This window comes from Orcinus orca, chromosome 1, assembly GCF_937001465.1.
Source record: "Orcinus orca chromosome 1, mOrcOrc1.1, whole genome shotgun sequence".
NCBI classification, from domain to species: Eukaryota; Metazoa; Chordata; class Mammalia; order Artiodactyla; family Delphinidae; genus Orcinus; species Orcinus orca.
The window spans coordinates 210,082,568-210,107,150 of NC_064559.1; the positions used below are offsets into that span (position 1 = coordinate 210,082,568).

General features: G+C 41.5%; 1 protein-coding gene across 1 annotated transcript in view; it reads right to left on the reverse strand.

Annotated features, from left to right (window-relative positions):
• TP73 (tumor protein p73) overlaps positions 1–24,583 on the reverse strand; it is a 680,368-nt gene that overhangs the window by 223,125 nt on the left and 432,660 nt on the right. The gene's annotated exons all lie outside the window — the stretch shown is intronic.

The following is a 24,583-nucleotide window of genomic DNA, read 5'->3' on the forward strand; positions in this document are numbered from 1 at the left end:
AAGCGCATCCCCTTCTTGGAGCAAGCCTGCTACCCAACCAGGAATCTGAGCTCTCCTCTGCTCCATGGGACCCTAAGTCTTACCTGGGCAGGTGCTTACATGAGAATCTCCCAGGGTCCAGTGCTGCCTGAGATCAGGTGCCTAGTTCTGGGATTTGAGTTACATGCTGTTAGGGACTAAATGTTTGTGTTCCTCCAAAATTCATATACTGAAGCTCTAACCTCCAGAGAGGTGGTATTTGGAGGTGGGGCTTTTGGGAGGTGATTAGGGTTAGGTGAGGCCATGAGGGTGGGGTTCCCAGGATGGGATTAGTGCCCTTATTTGCAGATAAAGAGACCAGAACTAGCACCCTCTGTCTCTCTCTCTCTGCATCCATACCAAGAAAAGGCCATGTGAGGACAAGCAAGAAGATGACCATCTACAAATCAGGAAGAAGGTCCTCACTTGACACCAAATCTGCCAACACCTTGATCTTAGACTTCCAGCTCCAGAACTCTGAGCAATAAACTTCTGTTGTTTAAGGTATCCTGTTACAGCAGCCCCAGCTACATCCATTTGGCTCCCCCACTAAGCTACATCTTCTGGGTTGACCTCCAACAGGAATGAAGGTGACATTTTCACTTCAATCCTTATATTAGTTTATTTTAGAAACTGTCCAAAGCCTGAGTGGAAAAGGCTACACATTGGGAGCCCCTCAGAGACCCCCATAATGAGTATCCTGCGGGCAGCATGAGACCAGGAAAAACAGAAATACCAGAGAGTAACAGCATGAGAGGCAAGAAGGGGCAGCCAAAGACAGTGCAGGCCTCCCCTCATTATGTGCGGGCAGAGAGGAGAGACTGATTCACTTCAGACTTTAGATATCAGGTGTCAGAGCCTGAATGTCATGATGAAGTACAGTTAACTATAGTCTTTGTTCACATGTCACCTTCTCATGACACCTGTCCCCTCTTAACACTGTGTTCACCCCAGCCCTGTAACTTTCATGTCTTCCTTTACTTTTATATATAATTTGCGTATTTATTATATTTCTTGTTTATATCCCCTGCTAGAATGTCAGCACTAGAGGGCTGGGGTCTCTGTTTTATTCTATGCTGGATCCCATATGCCCAGAGAAGGAACCCATCAAATATTACAAATATTTGTGGAATAAATAGATGACTAGAAATCGTATGGCTAGATGCAAACCAATGAAGGGGTGGTTTAACCCTCTCAAAACTGTAAAAGATCAAAGACAAAGATCTTGAAAGCAGTCAGAGAGAAAAGACAACTTCCCTAAAAGGAACCATCATGCTGACAGAAGCCAGGAGGCAGCCGAACCAACAGCATCAAGTTGCAGAGAGGAAATACCTGTCCATTAAGGAGAACTCAATGAGGTAAAGACGCTTCTAAAAATGAAACAACATACACACACACACAAAAGAAAAACATTGAGAAGTTTTACCATGAAAAGACTCTCAGTAAAGGAATATCTAAAGCACATATTTCAGGGATTAGCAAAACGACCTTGGCAGGAATGTCTGAGATGCAGAAGCTATTTTGTTAGATTTTTTTTTTTTTTTTAACAAAGAGAGTACAATAACTCAGTTTACTGCATTCACCAGCTGCCAGCTCTTCCCAACCCTAGTTTTCACCTCTGGCAATCTGCCTTTTTTTTTTTTTTAAATTTATTTATATATTTTTGGCTGCATTGGGTCTTTGTTGCTGTGCGCGGGCTTTCTCTAGTTGTGGCGAGCGGGGGCTACTCTTCATTGCGGTGTGCGGGCTTCTCATTACAGTGGCTTCTCTTGTTGCAGAGCATGGGCTTTAGGCACGTGAGACTCAGCAGTTGTGGCATGCGGGCTCGGTAGTTGTGGTGCACGGGCTTAGTTGCTCTGCGGCATATGGGATCTTCCCAAACCAGGGATCGAACCCGTGTCCCCTGCATTGGCAAGCAGATTCTTAACCACTGTACTACCAGGGAAGTCCCAAACCTGCCTTTTTAAAGAACCTGTATCCCCCTCCACCCTGTTTTTCCTATTCCATAACATTGAAAATTCATTTTATTTGCTCAACTCATGTTCATTGTTAAAGTTCAGTAAACATTAGTGATGATGATGATGATGATGATGATACTTCACATTATAATTACTGTATCATTCCACACCAATCTTAGGAGTAAACAGAGGATTAACACATTAAATCACTTGTCTAAGTGAATGCAAGTTAAACCCAGCCCTGTGTGACAGCAAACGCTGGGATATAAATCATAAAGTCTATTACCAACCAACGCATTTCCAGCTGCAAGAAATGCCCAGACAGCCCTGCCCCGAGGTGCATCCCGACCAGGGTCATCTATAATGGGAATCACAAGTGTCATTCCGGGGATGCAGGGCCAGCCACTCTCTCTGCCGAGAACGTAACCAGGAGAGAGTCACTGTGGGTCTTATCGGAATGCAATCTTCAGAAATCTGGTCTGAGCTCTATCCTGACAAGCACCTCCTTCTGTGCCGCTGCTGAAATCAGTTTGTTTACACATTTTCCCTCAAAACATACTCAGCCCCATCCCTTGCACCTGGCCTCCAGCTGCAGTGAGTGCTGAGCCCCGAGACCCCCGTGGGCCCACCTTCCTGGACCCCTGAGCCTCCCTGCCCCTGCTCTGTGCTTCCCCATCTTCAGAATCCATTCCTGGACCCATGGCTTTCCCTCCAGTTTCTGAGCTGAGAATTCTCTGGATGTGATCTCACTTATTTGTACTTTCCTTGGCCCCCAGGTATGGCTGCTTCTGCTTCAGGCCACCACAGGGAAACCTCTTCCAATCACACCCCCATTCCCAGGGCTGCTCCCCCCCAACCACTCTCCCAGCCAGAACCCCCATTTGGGCTTGAACACAACTCATCCTATGCAATCCCCTCTCCCTGACACCCCAAGAGCTCATAGGGAGACCCAAAGTGTTTCTAAAAAGAGTTTAGCCATGGGGGCTGACTCTAGGGTAATTCTTTCTGTTCATTCGTCCCACAGCCATTGGTTCAGTCCTGTAATGAAAGCATACCTGTTTCCCGCCATCAACCAGCCTGGTGTCTAAGCAGGAATTTAGACATACAAACTTGTTAGATAGTGACACACAAGTAAGGCAGCAATGTGGAAGTACTGGTAGGCTCGTGGGCCCACTTTCTTTCTCAGCGTCAAGGTCAATTCGTGACGATAGAGAAGAATGCCTAGGTCCCTTGAGCAATGACCAGGGAAGACAATGGGCCCTAATGTGGAGTCAGTTTTGGAAGAGCAGGTGGGAAGGGTCTTAGAGTTGAATGCACAGAGGGACACAGCAGAAGAGGACCAGCCAGCTCTTCCCTGCCAGCATCCCTCTCTTCCCTACCAGCATCCCTCCCTTCCTTGCCAGCATCCCTCCCTTCCCTACCAGCATCCCTCTCTTCCCTACCAGCATCCCTCCCTTCCTTGCCAGCATCCCTCCCTTCCCTACCAGCATCCCTCTCTTCCCTACCAGCATCCCTCCCTTCCTTGCCAGCATCCCTCCCTTCCCTACCAGCATCCCTCCCTTCCCTACCAGCATCCCTCCCTTCCCTACCAGCATCCCTCCCTTCCCTACCAGCATCCCTCTCATGGACCGAAAGAACCTTAGTACAGAGTTTCCTGCAGTTTGCTGCCCTGAGAGTTGTCAAAGATGATTCCACAGTGAAACAAGTTTTGGAAATTCTTCATCCCGCTGCCTCTCCCTCTAAGAAACCCACATGCACACTGCATGCTGAAGGCTCTGAGCAATCTGACAGCAAAGAGTCTGCTTCAACGTTGTTACACACAGACCTCCTTAAACTTCATGCATCCAGCAAATATTTGTTGAGTGTGGACTGTGTGCCAAGCACTGTCGTAGGGCCTGGAGGAGCCGCGGTGAAGAAAGAACATTCCTGCCCCATCCCCCACCCCCAGGACCTGTTTTCTAAGAGGGGGACATGCAGTCAGCAGTGATGCTCGCTTTAGAAAAATCAAGGAGGGCGAGGGCTGCTGGACCTTCCCTTCCGCCGGGTGTGTGGACACACTCGTAGGAGCAGGGCCTGAGTGAGCCTGAGTGAAGGAAGGGCAGGGCTGCGGGACATCAAGACCGTGTCCTGGACAGAGGTACCCCGAGGTGGGAGGCAGCAGGGAGGTGGGACATTGAGACACAGCAAGGGGACGGTGGAGCTGAGGAGCAGGAGCCCCGAGGTGGTTAAGAAATAAGATCGAATAAGAAATAAGACCAAGAGCTGGGTAGAGGCTGAGCGTGGGAGCTTCAGCCTTCTCAGGGACTTTCACTGCCTTTTCACAAGTTCACTGACACTGATGGAGCCCCGGGACACCCCAAGTGGACAAGACCAGCAACAATCCGTGTCATAGCGTTCATGCTGCAGAGGGCATGTCCTTGCTCTGGAAGCTGAGACTCTTCTACTGGAGCCAGTGTAAAGCCCCTAAGTGTGTTTTCCCACCACGGATACCTCTGCTGCCACAGGGCCTGCCGGGTCACGTGGCCCACGTGGCAAGCTGCTGGCACCACGTCTGGAGCCGCTCTGGAGCCTTTCTTGCTCCAGGTCCCACTCAAAGCTGGCCACCCTCCACCTCACTCTCCAAAAGGGAACATCCTGAGTGGGGAATATGCCACCTCCTAAACTCAATGGGCATCCCAAGCTTTGCAGTCCCTCCTACTGGTGGGAAGGGTGAGATGCACGTGTTTGTCCTGTATTTTCCAGGGACAATTGGCATGACTCAGACCGCCAGACCCTAAGACATCACTGATGAGGTGAACTCCTGACACTTTGTAGGGTTTTTCTCTCACCACCTTCTGGAGTGTGTCCATTTCACCAAGGCTACCAGCATACTTGCCACTAATTGCTCATTCAGTTCACGTAACATGATGTCATTGATAGGATGGGCTAATGTGATGTTTGCAGGAAGTGCAGATGGCCCACAGCCCTTTGGGCTTGATGGTGTCGGGGCAGAGGATGTGGGGCCTGAGACAAGAATAGATATGTGTGCTGATGTCCACCTACATGCAGGCAAACTGCTTCTCATTCTTCCTGATAAGGAATAAAAGACCCCTTTTTGCAGGTCAAGGACTGCACCCAGCCACCTGGGACTGTGTCGACCTCCTCTAGTGAAGATGCAAAACCCAGCACAGCAGCTACAGTCCATTACTCGGGTGAGTTTGAAGCTGTCCCTCCAGGATCCATCTGGCCTTTGTGCACCAGATTGGTGAATAAGATGGGGATCTCATGGAGGCCATCCCTGTATCTGTTACGTCTTTAAGGGTGTCTGTCATCCCTCCAGGATATGGTACTGTTTCTGACTCATTATTTCTGTTTTTGATTCTTAACCAGAGACAGCTGGTGTTCCAAGGCTTTCTCACTATAAATGTTCTTACCCCAAAGGCTATGGAGCAAACTGGGAATTTAACCATCCCAAATACATTGACTCCAATCGTAAGCAGGGGAGTCAGGGAAATGACAAACAAGTAAGCACGTGAGCCAAGTAAAGGGTATTACTGGGAGGTGTTCTTAGGGACGACTCCTATAAGTGAGTGAGGAAACAATAGAACCACACAGTTGCAACATTCACCAACCTCCACCCTATCTCTGATTGAAACATCCTATTTTTAGCTACTTTAACAATGTGGTTGTGTGACAGTCGACCCTTGCTGGCCTGGGAACAATTCCATCACCTCGGTGACTTTGCACATCTCTGCCATGATCCAGGACTTGAAGTTTGGATAGATGTCCTCTCAAGTAATAGCCTCATTTCCACTGTTTCCAAGTTTCTAGGGTCACCTTTATAGGAACTGCCCAGTGTCCTTATTTGCTGACTGCAGTAGAGAAGAGGAGCAAGTCCCGTCAATAAACGAAGGGTGACTGGTGTTGAACAGAATGTTTGGGGCACAGAGACCAGCCTCCCTGCCCAGGCCTCCTTCAGCACTCTCCTTGCAGTCCATCTGTTTGTCCTCCAGAGCTCCCCAGCTGCAGTCACTGCCTGGGCCAAATCCAGATCAGAGCAATTAACTGGATAATTGCTCTAATGAGAGCACGGAATGAATCACCAGGACAATTCTCACCCCGGAAAAATTAAATGGATAAACTGCTGTCTGTGGCTCTTTGGGGCTCCAGCAGCTTCCTCTGTGATCTCCGTGGGCTGGTTTTGAGGGTTTGATCCTCTGACACTAGAAGAATGAACAGGAAAAAGTGATGTAGGATTTTATTATATGGTTATGAGTTTGGGGAATGGCAATAATCAAGACAAGAATAAAGTGTGGAATACAGCTTACAAGCACAGATTTTAGTGCCAGACTGCCCGAAATAGAATCCTTCACCACTTAGAATGGCAAAGACATGATGGAGTTACTAATCTTCCGTAAATAGTATCTACCTCGCTAGGATGTTTTGAGGATTAAATGAGATAACACATGAAAATAACCTTTAACAGTGCCTATCACAGATGCCTGCCCAGTAAATGTTACCTAAAATAGCCACAAAGTTATTCCTTCATTAATCAATGTAATAATTGATTTGCAAGCTAAGTATTAAGCCTTGTTAGGGTTAGGAACAATGCGAAGGTCCTGGAGATAGTCAGTCATGGCTCCTGCCCTCAAGATGCTTCAGCCTAATACAGGTGAGGGGGAAGGTCAATAATTGCCGTTCAGAATAGAAAAGGTGCAGTGACAGAGGGAGGTATTGGACGCTGGGAGAACACAGGAAAGGGGCACTATGCTATGACAAGGGGTCTGGTCTTCATGTCCAGCAGTACATACTGAAGTTTTAGAGGACTTGTAGAAGGAAAATGGCATGGTCCGATCTGGAAGGATGTACCATAAGATTAAGTACAAGTAGTGTGTCCTGTATGACCTCATTTTTGTAAAAAAAACAAAAACAAAAATCTTACACACATTTTAAGAAAAAGTCTAGGAGAAGATAAACCAAAAAATAAAGTGTGATTATCACTAGATTATGGGTTTAGGACTGATTTCATATTTTCTGCTTTTTTTCTTCAATGAATATGCACTAATACTATAACTTTTAAAGTTGTAAATATATATGTGCATCTATATATATGATTAAAGCCAAAGAAACCAGAAAAAAAAGAGAGAGAGAGGGAGAAAGAGAGAGAGAGAGAGAGATCACAGATAGGCTAAAAGTAAAAAGATGAATGACGGAATATTCAGAACAAGACTTGTCCATTCATTGAAACTATGAGAACCTGGACAAAATATATAAGATGCAAGGATGCAACTGTTTCCAGGCATTAGACAATGACCTGACTGTGGGAAAAGAGACAAGTGAGGCAGGGTCAACAATATCCTGGCTTTCTGATTGGAGGTACCTCCCAGACTGCTGTATAAGGAGGGCGAATGAAAGCAGAGCACGACAGAATCATGAGTTGAGCAGAGTACTCAGAAGATGGGGAGGCTGAGGCAGATTGAATCTGTGGACCAAAGGTGTTATACCAAAATGGAGTTTCCAAAATCTGCACAGGAATCCCTTTGAGTCTTTGGCTGGAGACAGAGCCTCACATGCACAGGATTAAATTCCATGAGGTCAGACAAAGAAAAACTGGACAACTATAAGCTCAAACAAGACTGGAAAATTTTGGTTCCAATGAACCAATGTGAAGAGCCCTTGTTTTGAACACCAAGGTCATTCAGCAGAAAATGCAGAAGGACCACACCCTAGAGGTAGGGATAAATTAGTAAAGACCCAAAGTAAATGCTAATCTAGACCTTTCCTTTAAAAAATCTAAAAATTAGCCTTGAAAGGATAAAGCTCATCTTCAAGTTCCTTAACAGGCTTCCGGAACAAAACACAATGCTCTTTTTTAAAAATACAACAAAATCCAGCACTCAACTATGTAAAATTCACAAAGTTCAATCCAAAATTACTAGTTAGACCAAGAACAACAACAACAACAAAATTCTAAGTCATAACCAAGAAAAAAAATTAGTCATTAGAAACAGACCCAGGAATGATAGAGATTTTGAATTTATCTGTCAAGTACTTTCAAACAGCTATTATTAATATGTGGGAGGACTTAAAGGAAAATATGAACATAATGAGGAGAGAATAGGAAGATGTAAAATAAAAAGAAAAATCTAGGGTTGAAAATGTAATGCGTAAAATTCTTGGAAAATTCACTGGAAGGAATTAAGAAGAAAACACTGTAAGAAAAAAAAAAAAAAAGGCCAATTCCTGGAAAAACTATCTATCAAAACTCACGTAAGATTTGAGGTGAGTTTCAGATACAACAGCAAAAAAAACAATCCATGAAAAAACTTTTTGATAAGTTGGAATTCATTAAAATTAAAATCTTATCCTCTGCAAAAGATACTGTTGAAAATGAAAAGACAAGCCACAAGAGGAAAAAAACAAAAGACTTATCTGATAAGGAATGTTATCCAAAATATACAAAATACTCTTAAAAACTCAAAAGTAAAAGACTTATCTGATAGATAAGTCTTTAGCAAAAGACTTATCTGATAAGGAATGTTATCCAAAATATACAAAATACTCTTAAAAACTCAAAAGTAAGAAAATAAACAACCCAATTTTAAATTGAGCAAAAGATTTGAACAAGTACCTTACCAAAGAAGATATACAGATGGAAAATAAGCATAAGAAAAGATGCTTCACATTACATACCATTAAGGAATTGTGGATTAAAACAACAATGAGATGTCATTACACACTTATTAGAATGGCTAAAATCTGAAAACCTGACAATACCAAATGCTAAAGAGGATGTGTATTAATTTCATAGGGGTCCAAAACTCAATATTAGCTAAAATTATAAAAGTTTTAAGACAAGACATCATTGGAGAAAATCTTCATCAACTTAGGATAGGCAAAAATTTCTTACATAAGATGCAAAAACAAACCATAGATTGATAAAAATGATACACTGGATTTTTTCCAATTCAGACATGCTCTTCAAAAAGCACTATTAAGAACACGAAAACACAACTGTATTTTGGTGGGGGGGGGGAACACAATACTTTTATCTAGGAAAGGATTTGAATCCAGAATCTATATATTTTTACAAACTTTTACAACTTAATATAAGACAACCTACTTTTTAAAAATTGGGCTAAAAATTTGAACAGACACTTAAAAAATATATACACAGGTGTCATATAAGTATATAAAAAGATCAACGTTGTTAGTCATCATGAAAATGCAAATTAAAACCACAACAAAAAACGCCACCACATATTTACAATGGTTAAACGTAAAAAGAGTTTCAATACCAAGTGTTGGCAAGAACGTGTAGCAGCTCAGACAGATATCCAAGCTAACACGAATGTGAAATGATACAAGCACATTGGTACAGTACTCACAAGGTTCTTGAAAATTTGACTATACACTTACAATATAACCCAAAATTCCACTCCTAGGTATTTACCCAAGAGAAATAAAAGTCAATGCCCAGAAAATGACTTGACGTGAATGTTTACAACATCCTTGTTCACAACGGCCAAGAACTGAAAACAACCCAAATATCTACCAACAGGTCAATGAGCAAATAAATACATGGTAATAGTTATACAATGGGATACAACTCTGCAGTAAAATGGAACAAACTATTAATAAACTCAACAACACAGATGAACCTTAAAATGCAATACTGGGTAAAGGAAAAATAGCTAGACACTAAAAATTACATTGTGCAAGTCCATTTATGCAATATGTCAGAAGAGGCAAAACTAATCTCTCCTGACAGAAGCATATCAATGTTGCCCGAGCCTAGAGGCAGTCGACTGACTCCATGGGCATAAAGAAATGTTCTATATCTTCATTGTGGTTATCTGTGTGTATACATTTGTCAAAATTACCTAAGTGTACATATAAACTGAGTTAATTTTATTGTATGTGTATTATATTTCAACATAATATTAAAAAAATAAAATTCTTCACAAACAATATTCAAGCAGCTTCACTGATAAATAATTCTAGTATTTAAGGAAGGAATAATACCAATTTTGCACTTGCAGAAACAAGAAGAATTTAGGAAAAAAAAACTTCCCAACTTTTTTTTTAAGGCTAGCATGAGCTTGATAACCCACATGGAGCGTGCGAGAAAGAAAATTATCAGTCAACGTCTCTCAAGAGCTAAGATATAAAAATCCTAACCGTAATATTAGCAAATTGAATTCAGAAATATATAAAAAAGGTAATTCACTGTGACCAAGTGGAATCTATCCCAAGAAGGCAAAAATGTACTAACGTTCAAAAATCATTCAGTGTGAGTCTCTACTATTTTTTTCTGTTTTTTTAAAAAATTTATTTATTTAATTTATTTATTTTTGGCTGCGTTGGGTCTTCGTTGCTGCTCGTGGGCTTTTCTCTAGTTGTGGCGAGTGGGGGTTACTCTTCACTGCGGTGTGCAGGCTTCTCTTTGTGGTGGCTTCTCTTGCTGCAGAACACAGGCTCTAGGCATGTGGGCTCAGTAGTTGTGGCACACAGGCTTAGTTGCTCTGAGGCATGTGGGATCTTCCTGGACCAGGGCTCGAACCCGTGTCCCCTGCATTGGCAGGTGGATTTTTAATCACTGCACCACCAGGGAAGCCCACTTCTCCACTTTAAGGGAATTTTGTTAAATACAGGATTATTTCAATGGATGCAAAATAAAAGCATTTAATAAAATTCAAACTCTTAGAAAATTAGAAATAAAACAAAAAACTTCTTTGATCTGATAAAGACTACTCACAAGAAAAAACTACTATAGCAAACTTTATATTTAATGGTGAAATATTCAAAATTTTCCCCTTGATATTAGAAATGAGGCACTACCCAGTACGATGGCCAATACCATTTCTATTCAACTTTGTACTAAATGTCCATGCCACTGTAATCAGGCAGGAAAATTAAATAAAAGGTTAAAAGATTGGAAAGGTAGAAACATTATTCCTTTATTAACATTATTATCGGGCTTCCCTGGTGGTGCAGTGGTTGAGAGTCCGCCTAACGATGCAGGGGACATGGGTTCGTGCCCCGGTCTGGGAGGATCCCACATGCCGCGGAGCGGCTGGGCCCGTGAGCCATGGCCGCTGAGCCTGCGCGTCCGGAGGCTGTGCTCCGCAACGGGAGAGGCCACAACAGTGAGAGGCCCGCGTAACGCAAATAAACAAAACAAACAAAAAATTATTTTCATTTTTATTATTATTGAAAATATTTTCCCATTATTCATATATGATATAAATGGGTATGTAGCAAATCCAAAAGAGTATACATCCTAGTGGAATTAAAAGTGAATTTAGCAAGTTCCTGTATAGAAAGCCAATATAAAAAAAAGATCAAAAGGATGGCTCTACAAGAACAAGAAACAGAAAATAAATATTTAAATGACATAATTTATAATGGAATAAAAAAATACTAAAATTAACCTAACAAATGATGTGCAAGATTTCTATAATAAAATCTACAGAACATTACTGAAAGAAATGTAAACATGTGGTGGCATTTTTATTGTGGTTTGAGGGTCTAAATAAATAGAGACATACCAAGTCTATGATTAAGAACACTAAATATTGTAAAGACGATAATTCTCAAATGATCTGTAAATTTACTGTAATAGTAATCAAAATACCAGAAATATTTGTGAAAATTAACAACCTGATTCTAAAATTTGTATGAAATTGGGCAAGACTAACCAATAAAAACTTGAAGAAAAATAAAACTGGAATACTCCACCAGATATCAATGTTTATTCTAAAGCTACAATAATTTAAACAATGGGTGCAGGGTCAAGGATAGACAAATGGGCCAATGGAACAGACTAGAAAGTCCAGAAGTGACCCCCACACACCCTCTTTGATTTAGGACAAAGGTGACAGTGCTTCAGAGAATGATGGTGTAGCCAGCAAATGGTATTGAGTCAACTGACTGTCCATTTAGGAAAACAAATACCTTACCTCACACCAGATACAATAATCAACTCCATATGGATTATAGCTCTAAATATTAAAGGTAAAACAATAAAGCATCTAAAAGAAAATATTATATTTTTATCTAATACAAGGATGACTAAAAGCCTCAGATGTTTGTTATTCAAAGGAGAGAAATATTTATGATTAAGGTAAAGGTATTCAAATAAATATTAATTTATTATCAAAAAACAAAAAATATAAGAAAACATAAGAGAACAAATTCAGGACCTTAGGACAGGTAAAGATTTCTTAAAACAAATATGGTAACCAAAAAGAAAAAAATAAGATAAATTAGACATCACTAAGAACTTCTGTTATGAATAGACCATCAGAGATGGAAAATCCAAATCACAGAGTAGGAGGCAAATATTTTCTATACACGCATCCAACATGGACTCATTTCCAGAATATATAAAGGACTCTCACAAATGAATAAGAAAAAAGGCAAACCCATAGAAAAATGGACAAAAGCTTTGAACAAGCACTTCAGAATGAGGGATACACATGTGGCAATAAATATGTTAAAGGTGCTCAAATTGATTTCCAAATTAAAACTACACTGAGATACTACTACTTGTCTACCAGAATGACTAACATAAAATAAAATGAAATAGAACAGAACATACTGACTGTGGGTGGAGCACCTACAACTCCGATTCACTTCTGCTGGGATGGGGATTAGGCAGGTACTCTGGAAAAGGTGATCTGTCTCCACTGCATAGGAGTTCCAGCTCCCTCACCCCATCCCGTGTTCCATGTGGGTCAGGCAGCCCTACTATGTCTTGTAGCTATGCTATCTGGGACACATGGTCTGCGGGGTTGCCTGAGCAAAGAGAGGGGTGAGGAAGTGGGCAGAAAGTTCTCAAGTGCCAGGCTCTGCCCACAGACCACTGACCACTGAGTCACTGGTCCCAACTCGAGTGCTAGAGAAAATGGGGGCTGGAAACAAGTGGACAGCCATTTGGAGAAAAAAAAAACTCTATCTCTACCTCATATATTTCACTAAAGTAATTTCAGATGAATCAAAAATGTAAATATAAAAAATCAAAACAGGAAATAATAACTGTTTGTATAATCTTCTGGCAGGAAAGATTTTACCAGGTATATTATAAAACCCAAAGCTACAAAAGAAAACATTCATATTTGGTTATATAAAAATAAAAATTTGCTGCAGGCAAAAGAAGCACCAAAATCACAATCAAAAAAGACAAATGTCAGCAGCAAATATGAATATTACAAAAGAAATAAAGGAAGGAGGGAGAGAGAGGAAGGAAGGAAAGAAGGAAGGAAAAAGACATACTTCATATTACAGAGTAAAGCTAATTTCTTTAATGTATGAAGAGCACCTAAAAGTCTGTAACAGAGCAACCAACTGCCCAGAGAAATGGGCAAGAATAGGAAATGACCGTTCATGGACAAGGCAGCACAAGTGGTTCTTTCTTCTTTTTATTTTTTTCCTGTGTATATTTAACCTCCAGTCTCATTCAATTGCTATATAGTCTCTGTCACACACTTAACAGATATTTATTGAGTTTCTGCTATGTAGCAGGCTCTGTGATAGAGGAATTCAGACACATTGATTGATGTGATTGACTGATTTCAAAAAACTTAGAGTACCGTGGACATCCAAAGGTTTCATATACACAAAAATTATTTTTTAACCATTTTTTAAATTGAAGTGTAGTTAATTTATAATGTTATGTTAGTTTCAGATGTACAGCAAAGCGGTTCAGCTATACATATACATATATTCTTTTTCAGATTCTTTTCCATTACAGGTTATCACAAGATATTGAGTATAGTTCCCTGTGCTATATAGTAGGTCCTTGTTGTTTATCTATTTTACATATACTAGTGTGTATATGTTGATCCCAAACTCCTAATTTATCTCTCCATCCCTCCCATCCGCTATCCCCTTTGGTAACCATAAGTTTGTTTTCTATGCCTGTGAGTCTACTTCTGTTTTCTAAATAAGTTCATTTATATCATTTTTTTAAGTTCCACATATAATGATATATTTTTCTTTCTCTTTCTAACTTACTTCATTTAGTATGATAACCTCTAGGTCCATCCATGTTGCTGCCAATGTCATTGTTTCATTTTTCATGGCTGAGTACTATTCCACTGCATATATGCACTGCACCTTCTTTATCCCTTCGTCTGTTGATGGACACTTAGGTTGCTTCCATGCCTTGGCTGTTGTAAATGGTGCTGCTGTGATCATTAAGTGGTTTGTAAACATAGTGAAGAGTTTCAACCTCACTTCTAATTAGAGAAACGCAAAAATAAAACTCCAGAGAGGTACCTTTTCAGTGATCAGATGAATAATGATCAAACATGTGAGAGCACAGGATGGAGACACAGCCCTGTCCACCCCCACCAGGTGTGCTGGGCAAAGCGTGTCCCTCTTCACCTGGGCCATGGGGAGTGCACACACCATTTCAACCAGAGATGACCTCTAGGTGTTTATGCTTTGGATTTTACTCACTCGAGGGTGGAAAATGTTGTGTGTCCAAGGCTCTTCGTTGCAATACTGTTTGAAATGGCAAAAGATTCAGGAAACAACCTAAGTGTCCATCAGCAGAGGATCGGTTGGTGGATTGTGGTACATCCACATGAAGGACTGCTTGGCCACTATTAAACTAATGATGCAATAATAATAATAATATGTATGTTTCGCTACAGAAAGATCTCCAAGGCCACGTTGAATGAAGAGCAAAGTGGGACAGAAGGCGTGATGTATATGAGCTGTGTGAACGAGAGAGATTCAGAGTCGGCATGGCCGCACGCCTAGCCACCCCGACTTCCTGAAGTTCACACCCAAAAACCTGGGAAGAGAATTGCAGGGCTCCTGGGACCCAGAGGGAAGACAGGGCCTGCTCTGCATGCCCTTCAGATGACTTGCACTTGAATTGTATGCATAAAACAAAACAGAACAATTTTTTTTAAACCCATTTATCTGGAAGCCATGGACCCTGGTGGCAGCTCCTGGCTGCTGGTTCCACATGAGGGGTCCAGGCTTGTGCACTGTTATTAGATTTCTATTTTATCTTTCCGCTCAAGAGCCAAAGGCACTTCTCCAAGGCCCCCACGTTTTGAAAATACAGCCAGAGAAACGCTTTTAGTCTCCAGGAGACAGGCCCAAGGGGACACTGTGACAGGGGCTGGGCCGGTCTGAACTCTGCTGTTACTCTCAGACCTCCCTCCCCAGCTGCTGACTTATTTTTTCTCTCTTCCTGCCAGTGAATGCAGCTGAATGGGAAAACAGCATCTTCCTTTCCTGTGGCTGTTCTCAAACAAAACAAACAAAACTTCTGAAGTAGCTGAAACCTATCGTGTGTCTGACCCACCCGGTACACAGTCTGGTCCATGACACCAGGACTGGACAGAAGGGTTTAATTCACTCCCTGGTGTAGGAGGCTGGTGTGAAGATGTCTGAGTATCTTAGAGATGAGCATTTTTCACCAAGTTGCTCAACCCAATAAGGATAACATTTTGATGAGAAAGATCATCTGTTTTGATTCCAGGAGACTTTCAAGAATACTATTACACAATTCCATAAGCCCTTGTAATACTATTACAATTCCATAAATCCACAATACATTCCCTCGTGCTAAGTTTCTATAATAATACACTCAAGTGCTAATATTTTGGAAGCTTCAAGGAAAACCTGTGCCATTACAGTGAAAACAATTGCTACAATTTCCATGGAAAGCACAGCTGTCAGGTACAAGAGAACATCTCAAAACATCTCCTTCAACACCTGTGTTTATTTTTAAATGCATATATGTTTTTGCTGGGGAAGAAGGGAACAGAGGTAAACACATCAGGCAGAGCTGACTTGCAGGGAATTTGAATCAAATTGTTTGACAGTTGCCCACCTCACCAAATTGGTATTTGGAAAGCAAATACCAATTAGAAACTAATTATCAGATCAAAATTTGACTGTCAACAGGAGAAAGACTGCAGAAACGTGGGGCCTCAATGCAGGTCCGGAAAAGTGGGAAGACATTGGTGATCGTCAGCTGACCTACGTTGGTGAGAGGACAAGAGGACGCAGGGCAAATAATGACAACTGTGGGTCCATCTGGCCATTTGACTGAAAGTCCCAACAGGGGAACCACAATGATTCCCTCTTTCCAGGTGAACATGGTGCTTCCTTAGGGCTCGTTCCAGCATCATTGGACGATTCAGTTGGCAAAGTCCAGCGCAGACATTATCAACAGCCGTCAGCGTTGGCCGGATCTTCCAACTTCACCCTTCTCGACAGTGGCTACTTTTTAATTTAAATTAATTTGGAGGGAACTCGATTCTAAAATCCCTTTTGTTGGTTTGGGAAAGTTGCCAGAGAACACAGGATTAGGTGCCACTCTCCCCCAATCCATCAAAGCAGCCTGGCCACAGGCACTGCCATCCCCCCAGGGAAGACGTGGTAGAAGAGGAAAGAGCGCCATACCTTTCCAAACAGCCCAGTGGGTTTCATTCCCTTCCTTTCCTCTGTCTTAACTAGTGCTCTTCCTTCAGGTAGAGGAGACAGCACGGGCTTGGGTTCAAATCCCAGCCCTGCCAAATCTCTAAACATCACTGAGCTTTGTTTCCCTCATCTGTTAAATAAAAAATGGGAGAGTGGGTAATAATAGCTTTACTTTCATTCTTGGTTTTTAAAAATGTATTATGAAATATCATACATCCAAAGGAGTACATATAATGTATCTACAGAGCTTAAAGAATAGTAATGCAATAAGCACTGTCTACTCACCACCCACCTGAAGGAGCATCACCTATAACGGTGTTATAACAGTGTGGCCCTGCCCTCTTCTGTCACCTCTGTATCCCCCGAAGCCCACACCTCCCTGAATTCCGTGTGCCTCCTGGGCTATCTTTTCTTTATACTCTAATACATATGTATGAATCCCTAAGCAATTTTAGCTTTGCAGGTTTTTGAATCTTATGTAACGGACTCTGTTTTTTTTCATTTTTTAATTTATTTTTGGCTGCATTGGTTCTTTGTTGCCGTGCACAGGCTTTCTCTAGTTGTGGCGAGCAGGGGCTACTCTTTGTTGCAGTGCACGGGCTCTAGGGTGCTTGGGCTTCAATAGTTGTGGCACGCAGACTCAGTAGCTCTGGCGCTCGGCCTTAGTTGCCCCGCAGCATGTGGGATCTTCCTGGACCAGGGCTCAAACCCGTGTACCCTGCATTGGCAGGCGGATTCTTAACCACTTCACCACCAGGGAAGTCCCTTATGTAACGGACTCATCATACTCTGTAATTTGCCCCTTTTTTGGTGAACATGATGATCTTCTAAAATTTTTATTTTGAAATAGTTGCAAACTCACAGAATAGTCGCAAGAACAGTACAGACAACTCCCATGGGCAATTTACCCAGTTGCCCCAATTTTTAACATGTTGCCACCATCACTTTTTCTCGTCCTCCATATGTATATATATTCGTTTTTCCTGAATTATTTGAAAGTAAGTTGCACACATCACGCCCCTTTGCCCTTTAATACTTCGAGGTGCATTTCCTATGGAAAAGGATATTCTCTTACATAACCACAGTCCAGAGAATTTAATGTGGGTACAACACTTTTATCAAACCTACAGTCTCTATTCCAGTTCTGCTGGTTTTACCAGTGATGTGTTTTATAGCACTTCCTGTCCCCTTCCCAGTACATGGTCCGGGTCACACGCTCATGCCTCCTTAGTCTCCGTCTCTGGAACAGCCGCTGGGTCTTACTTAGTTTTTCATGACACTTACACTGTTTAAGAAGACGAGCCAGAGATCCCAATGGACGGACCACATTGGATTTGTCTGGTGTTTCCCCGTGCTCAGATTCAGGTTATTCAGACTGGCCAGGATCTCACCCACATGATGCTGTGACCCTCTCCAACTTCACTTCTGGAGGTGTGTGGTGTCTACCTGCCTCCCTCCAGGTGATGCCAGCTTAGATTACCTCCCAGGTGTTGTCTGCCTTCTCAACTGCATGGAGACTGTTTCCCCAGTCCGTGGAGCACTTTGAGACCACACACATGCCCTGACCCTCACCAACACCTCCATCCCTATTTAGCATCCATTGATGACTCTCCCCCAAGCCAATCTCGACCACGATTGATGTGAAATCGTGGCTGTGTTCTCCGACACCCTCCATATTTATCAGCCAGCATTCTAGCATGAGGAAGTCCCCTCCTTCTTCCTCCTCGACCTACGTATTTCCTGAACTATTTGTTTGTCTGTTTATTATCAGCATGGACTTATAGTCCACTGCTGTTCTGATTGCCTTTGATGATCTTATTATCCCAGATTTGGCAAATGGGAACCCCCATGCCCTTTCAACATACCCCATCATTTTTTTCGTAAGTATCCCATGAGTTCATACAGAAAGCTCCAATTCCAGTCCACCTCTTCAGGGTTTCCCCGCCTTCCTCACTCTCTGCTTCTTTTTTCCTTCATTTGCAGAGAGAACCCTGCCTCCCAGACCCTCGATATATATTATCACCCTCTCAGTCCTATGGTCCATATAAAATAGTTCCAACATCGCTACACCCTTCCCACCTAAACCCAAACCTCCCGAAATGAGGTCTAGGTTGGTCTGCTGTTCTTCCCCTGCCCTGAAGGTATATCGTCAAAGTCCTGTAGGTAGTTTTTGGTTTTAGTCTCTTTCCCTCCATCCTGGTTATATTAGTTGAAATATACTTGGGTTCAGTTGGTTCTTTTTGTGATGGTGGTTTTAGGGCTGGTGATCATCTCTGTTGATTTTTGCTTGTGAATTTTATGTCCTGCTGCCTTCCTGTCATGGGTTGAATTGTGTCCATCCCAAATTTGTATGTGGAAGTTCTAACTCCCAGGACTTTAAAATATGACCCTTTCAGGAAATAGGGTCTTTGCAGTTAAGATGAGCTCACACTGGAGAAAGGTGGCCCATTCAAAATGACTGTGATCCTTATAAAAAGGGGAAACTTGGACACAGACCCATGCACAGGGGGCGCCATGTGGACATGAAGTCAGATGTCAGGGTGATGCCTACTTAGAAGTCATGGAATCTTTGCCAAATGTTGAAGCAAACCACCAGAATCTAAGGAAGATTGTGGAACAGACTTTCCCTCGTGGCCTCAGAAGGCACCAGCTCTGCTGACACCTTGATCTTGGACTTCCAGCTTCCAGAACTACGTGAGGTTAAATTTTTCTTGTTTAAGTGACCCAGACTGTGGTACTCATTACTGCAGCCCAAGGACACTAAGAATACACTACCTGAATTCTTCCATGGTCTGACTGACCTCTATCACAGTTCTCTACAGTGTTCTGGAGAGACTGTCACCATGTCTGATAATTGAGATTATTCTACTCCCTTTACTTCTTCTGCAACTCTTACTTCTCCTGCCCAATCACAGTGGCCGACACCCACAGGGAAGCGTGAGAGGGTGGTGGATGCAGTGGACCCCCATCGCGGATGTGATGGTTTTTATTCTTGCATCAACTTTTCTCCATGTGCAGGTGCCACAACTGACCCACACCCTCTCCCGCTGGGGGACCGTTGAGGGTGGACAGTGCTACTCCCTGGTGTGGACGAGACACTTCTCCTGTCTCCTGGCCTATTTCCAGGGAGATACGGGCCCCAGGATATGAGCAGCTTGTCTTCTCACTCACCAGAAGGTGCCAGGTGGGTTTCCAAAGCTTTTGTAGCAATAACTCTCTTATGAGCCATTTATCCAAGTGTCTTTTGCTCTACACCAATCTATGCTGTGGTCCAAAGCGCAAAGCTTTGCCAAGGAGGAAGGCACCGCTCCCACGTCTGAATTTGCATTTTCCTAACCCCCAGTGAGACGGGGTGCCTGTTCAGATGAGTGGACTGTGTATTCCTCTTCTAGAAAATTCCAGCTCAGGTCTTCAGGAGCTCTTCATACATTCTTTTTTTTTCCCATTATAGTTTATACTAGATCCTAAGTAGAGTTCCCTGTGCTATACAGTAGGACCTTGTTGTTTGTCTATTTTATGTACAGTACTTTGTATCTGCTAATCGCAACCTCCTAATTTATCCCTCCCCCTCCCTTTCCCCTTTGGTAACCATAAGTTTATTTTCCATGTCTGTGAGTCTGCTTCTGTTTTGTAGATAAGTTCATTTGTATCATTTTTTTTAGATTCCACATATAAGCGATATCATATGATATTTGACTTTCCCTGTCTGGCTTACCTCACTTCGTATGATAATCTCTGGGTCCATCCATATTGCTGCAAGTGACATTATTTCATTCTTTTTTATGGTTGAATAGTATTCCATTGTGTGTATATACCACATCTTCTTTATCCATTCATCTGTTGATGGACATTTGGGTTGCTTCCATGTCTTGGCTACTATAAATATTGCTGCTATGAATATTGGAATGCATGTATCATTTTGAATTAACGTTTTCTCCAGATATGTGCTCAGGAGTGGGATTTCTTTGTCGCTTTTCACATTACAAGTATTTTCCTCCAGGCACAGACACTTCCTGTGTCTTGATTTTCACATTATGGCATTCTGTTGAACAGGCATTCTGAATTTTAATGTAGCCATATTTATCTGTATTCTCCTTTATAACTACTTTTAATTTTTATACCTTGTTTAAGAAATTCTTCCCTACCCTGAAGTCATAAAAATAGTTTCTCTTATTGTCTTCCAAAAGTTTCATTGATTTTCCAATAAATTTGAAAAACTAGATAATTTCAATAGAAAAATTAAGAAAACTGACTAAAGAGTGATAAAAATCTGGGTAAGTTCGTCTCCATTAAAGAAACAAACCAATTATCAGAAACCTCTCGTCCTCCCTCGAAAGGCACAAAGAAGAGATGGTTTGTAGGCAATTTTTAATAAACCAAAGAATGAATTATGCTGAGATTTGAAAAATAATAATAAAAATTTTCAGAGACTGTAAGAGAAGGAAAAACTACCCAATTCACTGTATAAAAGTAGTGTAATATTGGTGACAAAACTTCCAAAAATGATAAAACAATACATCAATTTTAACTATAAAGATACATGTAAAATATTTTTAAATACATTAGCTAATAGAGTGTAGTGGTGTATCGTTGTAAAAAGATTGTATTTCATGGCAAAAAAGGATGTCTCTGGAAGGTAAGAATGTTTCAACATCCCAAAATCCCTTAATTCCAATAATATTGACAAGTAAAGAAGAACATATGAGCATCTCAGTTGAGGTACACACTCAACCTCACTGATAATCAGGAAAACATCTTAACACAAAACTGAAATTTCTCTCACTGCCCAGATTAGCAAAAATTATAAATAAATTGTGAAATTTTTATAAAACGATGTGTTTTGTTGTAGCTCATATAAATGAACAAAATCTGAGATGTATCAACATGGATCAAACCTTTAAAAACCTAATGTTGAGTTTAAAATTTAAGTTTTAGGGTGATAAATGATATCATTTTGTTAAATATTAAGACACCCCCAAATCCTTTATATTTAATGTATGCAAAATTAGAAAGCACGATAATCAGTTGGTGAGCATAGGTCCAGCCTGCTAAATCCTGCAGCTGGATGTTAAAATCTGCTCTCTACACTCATATGTGTGTTTTAAATATTTTATAGTGGGGGACAGAGTTTCAGTTTTGCAGGAGAAATGGGTTCCTGGGATGGCTGGGGGGGACGGTTGCACAACAAGGTGAAGGTAATTACTGCCACTGAACTGCACGCTTAAGAGAGATTAACCAAAAAAGAATATATATATATGTATAACTGAGTCACTCTGCTGTACAGCAGAAATTAACACAACATTTCAAATCAACTATACTTCAATAAATTTTTTTAAAAAAAGAATGGTTAACATGCTCTCCTATACTGTTGGTGGGCATGTAAATTGGTGCAGCTACTATGGAGAACACCATGGAGGTTCCTTAAAAAACTAAAAGTAGAGCTACCAGATGATCCAGCAATCCCACTCCTGGGCATATATCCAGAGAAAACTCTAATTCAAAAAGATGCATGCACCCCTATGTTCATAGCAGCATAGTCACAATAGCTAAGACATGGAAACAATCTAAATGTCCATTGACAGATGAATGGATAAAGAAGATGTGGTACATATGTACAATGGAATATTACTTAGCCATAAAAAAGAATGAAACCATGCCATTTGCAGCAACATGGATGGACCCAGAGATTATCATACTAAGTGAAGTAAGTCAAACAGAGAAAGACAAATATCATATGATATTGCTTATATGTGGAATCTAAAAAAATGATACAAATGAACTTATTTACAAAACAGAAACAGACTCACAGACATAGCAAACAAACTTATGGTTACCAAGGCAGTGGGGGGAGGGATAAATTAGGAATTTGGGATTAACACAGACAAACTACTATACACAAAATAGATAAACAACAAGGCCCTACTATATAGCACAGGGAAATATATTGAATATCTTATAATAACCTATAATAGAGAAGAATCTGAAAAAGAATATATATAAGGTTGACCAAAAAGTTCCTTTGGTTTTTAAGTTTTTAAGTTCCTTTGGTTTTTCATTTTCACCAAGATCTTTATTGAACAACGTATTCACTGATTTGTTCCACTACCTTCTGCCATTTTCCAGGCAACTTCATAATTCCATCTTCCCAAAACTTTTTATCTTTTTGAGCAAAGAACTGTTACAGGTGCATTTTACAGTCTTCCAGGGAATTGAAATTTTTTCCATTAAGAGAATTTTGTAAAGACATAAATCAATGGAAATCTGAAGGTCAATGTCTGGTGAATATGGCAGATGAATCAGAACTTCCCAGCCAAGATGTAAGTTTTTGCCTTGTCATCAAAGAAACATGCAGTGTTGCATTATTCTGATGGAAGATTATGCATTTTCTGTTGACTAATTCCGGAAGCTATTCGTTGAGTGCTGCTTTCAGTTGGTCTAATTGGGAGCAGTATTTGTTGGAATTAATCATTTGGTTTTCCAGAAGGAGCTCATAATAGAGGACTCCCTTCCAGTCGCACCATATACACATCACCTTCTTTGGATGAAGACCTGCCTTTGGTGTGGTCAGTGGTTGTTCATTTTGCTTGCCCCACGATCTCTTCCATTCCACATTATTGTACAGTATCCACTTTTCATTGCCCATCACAATTTGTTTCAAAAATGGAACGTTTTCAGTACATTTAAGTAGAGAATCGCATGTGGAAATACGGTCAAGAAGGTTTTTTTAGCTTAACTTATGTGGAACCCAAACATTAAAGCGATTAACATAACCAAACTGAAGCAAATGATTTTCAACACTGATTTGGATATTTTGAGTATGTCTGCTATCTCCCGTGTGGTATAACATTGATTGTTCTCAGTTAAAGTCTCGATTTGATCATTATCAACTTCAACTGGTCTACCAGACAGTGTAGCATCGTCTAGCGAGAAATCTCCAGCACGAAACCTCGCAAACCACTTTTGACACATTCGATCAGTCACAGCGCCTTCTCCATACACTGCACAAATCTTTTTTTGTGCTTCAGTTTTATTTTTACCTTTCTTGAAATAATAACGCATAGTATGCCGAAAATGTTGCTTTTTTTCTTCCCTCTTCAATATTAAAATTGCTACACAAAAATTCACCAACTTTGATAAGAGTTTTTTAAATGCATGCTGATATGACAGCTGTCACAATGCAATCTAACAAAATCGTTTTGAATGAGGTTAAAGACAACTAAGTGCTACTAGAGCCATCTTATGGAGAACACTGAACGAATGTCTTGGCCAACGTAGTATGACTGAATCACTTTGCTGTACGACTTAAACATTGTAAATCAACTGTACTTTAATTTTTTAAAAAATTAAAAACAAATAATAAGTAACTGGACTGAATAAGCCCTTGAAAGTTTTCTTAAAATGGCAGGGAATGAGGGCCCGGTCTGGTGATCGATGCCTCAGACCAACTCTGGTCAGGGGCTGAGACGCTGCGTGTCTTCCTTATTTGTCCGTTGTCAGTAACAAGTGTCTCCGTTTCACGGGAATTCAATGGAAGGACCTAAAATTCTGTATGGAGTTACATCTTGCGTCTGTTAGCACTGCTGCAGACCCATCTCCCAGCACGATCCCTGGGGGCAACTTGGCCAGCAGAGACCAGCGGGGCCAGCACCGTGCACTTGTCATCTGGGTCGTCAGCAAAGCACTGTGTTTGATCAGCATGAACGCTCAGGGGGTCTCACCTGCAGTGAGGAAGGCTGGGCTGGACCCTGAAGCCCCCGCTTTCTGAAGCAAGTGCCAGATTTACTGGCCGAGCCCTCCTGCTTCCTACACGGTATCCTCACCAGCCTTCCAGTGGCCCCGACGTCCATCGGCCACCACTCCCCTCTGCTTACCCACCTGGGGCACCTCATCACCTCCCCATGAGTCCAGTTTAATATCCCCGAGTAATCCCAGAGGGTCTATCTGTGAACACACTTTATTGCTACACTTGCAACTTGCAATTACACAAGTAGGGACAAAGATGCCAAAATTCAGAGCAGCGGCTACCCAGCAGCGTCGATAATCCTGCAGGCCCCACAGAGCCTCGAGCTGTGCAGAAGCCCTGATGGTGACACCGTGATTCCCCCACCCTGGCTGCATCCTCCAGGGGCCTGCTCGCCTTCATGCCTAACTCCCAACCTCAAGGTGTTTCTGCCTTC